We start from the raw sequence: 4,381 nt of genomic DNA on the forward strand, positions 1-4,381 counted from the left end.
AAAATAGATTTAATAAGATGTTAATAGAAGGCATATATATAATATATATTTATATATATATAAATATATATATAATATATTATATATATATTATATATTTTCTAAAATATTTTCTAAAATAAATAAAATTTATAAATTATAGATCATCAAATTCAAGCAATATTTATAAAATTAATATAAATATATCTCTGCTTCTATACTTTTATTTCTAACGCTACAACTATATTATGTTTAGAAAATGAAAAAATAAATAAGCAATAAAAGGATAAATACCTTCATTATCTACAATAGTAGAATTGAATCGATCTATTTAAAAAGAAATCCTTTTATTACAACATTATAAAATCTACATTTACATAGTCCATAATAAAGTACATTCATGAAATGAAGCGACGACTTTTTTTCTTTTTAATTTTTAATAATGTCCGGAGTTGGCGTCTAAGTTGACGCTTACGAAAAATACATCAATGCGAAATACATTCAATACAAAATAAACATATTTATATCATTGTATATATTAACATACTATTCTAACTAAAAAAAATCTCGCATTGCTTTAGATTATATAATTATATAAATTAAACGAGGCTTGTAACATTCATCTACTCGACTAAACTAACACAATACACCGATCTTTTCTACGCTACATTTTTTTTTTTTTTTTTTATCAATCTAACTAATTCTTTTTATCGATGATTAAATAATTTGGTATGCTTCGTCATGCAGACGATATAATGGACATTTATTTAAATACAACATCGATTTCTTTTTCTTTTTTTCTTTTTTCTTTTGATTAATCTTAATTATTTATTAATTATTTCATGCCACACACGGTTCTCAAAGTGTGATCATCGAACGTAAACGAAACCACGTGATTACACTCTAGGGAAATTCACAATCTTGAATTATAAAATAAAAATTACTATTCTGCATATTAATTCATGCATATAATTATTCGTGGATATAAATTATTTGTGAAAATTAAACATTCACAAATAATTTATTTTTATAGTAAAATAAACAAATGAATATCAATTTATTTTCTGCAACCGAACGGTTAATCACGAATAACTAAAATCATAGTCTGTCACGTGATTTATTTACTTCCGGTGATTTAACTCGAACAATGTATAGAATAGCATTACACGAGTATATGAAACGAAATTTAATCTATATGCAATATTCCATATAGATATAGATTTCGTTTCTAACATTTCGATCAAGATTAATATAATACACGAAGAAAACGAGAAATTTTATTGTGAGTTTATGGTCCTCAGAGTTTCAAATAGAGTGGCTTTCGACAATCTCGTTCGAAAAATCATGAACTTGCCCAGACAGTCATTGCCCATTTCAATTTGTTAAGATTTTGTTATAACCTTAAAATCGAATTAAAGAGATGTTCTTTTTTATTTGTCAATACAATTGATAATACAAATGTTCTAATATAATTACGATAAGTTTCAACCATATCAAATTGCAGTCCTCGTCTTTTTTTGCATTGACTATCCGAGTATCGCGAAGTAATTAGTTTTATAAATTTTTCTTCGAGGTGTCAAGTACTTATTATTTATAGAAATGTTATAAATTCACATATAAATGCACTATGTGCAATATATGCAAATAATTCGAAATATTCGCGACATAATTATTATAATAACTCGCAATAACGAAAAATTATTAAACAAGATATAATCGTAGAAATACATGATGTGTAATGCCGATATGCCGTAATATCTCGATAAAGATTTCATATTCAATTTTTCTTAAATAATTTTTAGATTGTTATATATTAGAAACTTAAATTTTTTTTTTTTAACGAAGCAAATGGAATTTGTGATAACAAATAAGTTATCAAGTAATTGAATATTTATAATGTTTATGTTTGCATAATTAGAAAATGCAGAACATAATAATACGTCTATTTCTCATAATAAATAAGTAATAACAAATAGTATTACGAGTTCAAAATTAACGATTCTATAAATAATTAACTATTCATGCACTACATGAGTATCCAAAACTTCAAAGGAATTATATCTTTCGGAAATAGAAGCAGTAACATCAAAATATTACTTTCACTATGAAAAACAGAAATATTTCAACTTAATAATTGGAAAATGTTGCAAATATTATCTTTGTTTTCTACAACATCGGTATACTGCTTCTTATTTCATTAACTATACTATATCTACTTTTCATCTACTACTAATCTACGCAAAAGACAGTAGTTGTTGATTTCAAATGTAGTTAATAGGTTTTACACTCGATGGTATATATGTATACCACGTAGCACCATATAATCATATGAATCGCAGTGGCATTTATTGTATTACATACCACTTATTTTTTGGAGATAATTTAAAGAATAGGATAATTTCTATTTGATACAAAATCCTTTGCGTTTATTTGTACTAATCTTTCCGCTGATTTCAGAAATAAACGGTGTTTTGTTAATAATTACGAAAGTAATTTTTATTAACCGAAATAAATGTCTCGTTTAGTAGACGCATATCGAATTCGTTATGCATTTATTCGGGAGAATTCGGACGAAGTCGGAAAAATTCGGGTAAGATCGGACTCTATATTATCCTCTATACTTTCGAGATCTTGTTCGATTCTACTCAAATTCTTTCGATTCGTATCGAAGATTCATTTTCATCGGAAAAACTTAAACAATTTGAATAAAATAATCACAAAATTTTAAAATTGAAAATATAACAATTTTATTTTTATATTTTTTCATATTATGTTAATTCGTGTAGTAACTGAGATATTGTCTTTTTATAAGCGAGTTAACGAATGTATTACTAAATAGCAAAGAGAAACAAAAGTATGGAATTTCACGTGTAATATATTCGAATATATTTTCTTTTTTTCTTTTAACAATAAAGTCATCATTTATTCTGCAAATCGCACGTATTGTATAACATTTGTAGAAATTACTTTTGCGTGGATACATTCTCGATAATATATAAGTTATATTACAAAATAAGAAGTTGCTTCTCTAAAAGTATACCTTTGGACGGACACTGCATAAACTGTAGGTGCGTTTCAAACGAAAATGCAATTATACTCAGAACATAGAATATATCGAAGATATGCTTATAATTTTTTTTTTACGACAAGCGATATGAATACGCATGCAGTGCCTGTCGTTTCTTTTTTTCTTCTTTTCTTTTTTTTTTTCTCTCTCTCGTAAATGCGCTTTAACGTGTTTTAATATTCAATATTAACGACTGATGTTAGTCGCGCGTTTACTTGCATTCTCGCATACAATTCATACGCGTAAAAAGACCACAAGTATATACATTATATAATAGTATACACGGTTAATATGGTGTCTTAATTTTCTTATTATCAAATAACGTTATTAAATGCAAAGAAATGTGTATAAATAAAGCAAAATTAATCAACATGGTATTAATAATGATGTGTATGAACAAATATAAATTAAAATACAATAATATAACAAATAGAGTTATTTCATTATAACAAAATTATGTTAATATTATTAGATATTTAAGATTAGGATTAAAGTTGAATAACTTGTTGAATTAATTCGAGTTTACTTGTCGAAGATAAGTTAGAGAATGGCTCGTATCTTGTCTTTGCTTAAAGTGAAATATATAATTCCTCATTTTAGGCGAGATATATCTTATATGTATTTATATATATATATTATTAACGAATTCGTTAAAGAGCTGTACCGCTAGAATTTTTCCTTCGATAAAACATAAATTTTCACGACCGTTACACGTTTTTTAATCAAAACAAAAATTTATTTTTCTCAATTCCATCGATATTATACGCGTTCCATTGTTCAAAGTTAAATATATCTATTCTATCCCCGCACTAATCCAATAAACCTATTCATCGACGTATCGAATATTAAATTTTCCTTATCAACGAACAAATATTAGATTATCCTGGATATATATAAAATATATATTTGTACCGATTATTATGCCTCCGATTTTTTTTTTTTTTCTAATTCTAAAAAAATAATTCTTCAAATTTGCTCGATTCACTTCGATTTTCTTTCATTCTTTTATTCATCATTATTATTTTATTTAACATTTACCAAAAAAAATCTCCATTAATAGCAAAAGCATTCTGGTAAACTGGTTCGTATCCTTTCTTTTTACTTTCATATTCATTCAGAAAAGAAAATAGAGAAGGAGAGAGAAAGAAAGAATAAAAACAAGGTTAAGAAGCACAGTAACCGGTAGAAATATCCTATTATTAGACGAAATTCCTTTTATCTCACGGTGGCAATTTTCAATGTATCCTTTTTTACGACTTTAGTACGAGGGAAGTGGTAAAACGAGACGACGGACCAGCATCGAAGCCCCGAGTCGTTGCAACGGTCGCGGAATAA

The sequence above is a fragment of the Apis dorsata genome, unplaced genomic scaffold (assembly GCF_000469605.1).
Source record: "Apis dorsata unplaced genomic scaffold, Apis dorsata 1.3 scaffold_156, whole genome shotgun sequence".
Taxonomy (NCBI): domain Eukaryota; kingdom Metazoa; phylum Arthropoda; class Insecta; order Hymenoptera; family Apidae; genus Apis; species Apis dorsata.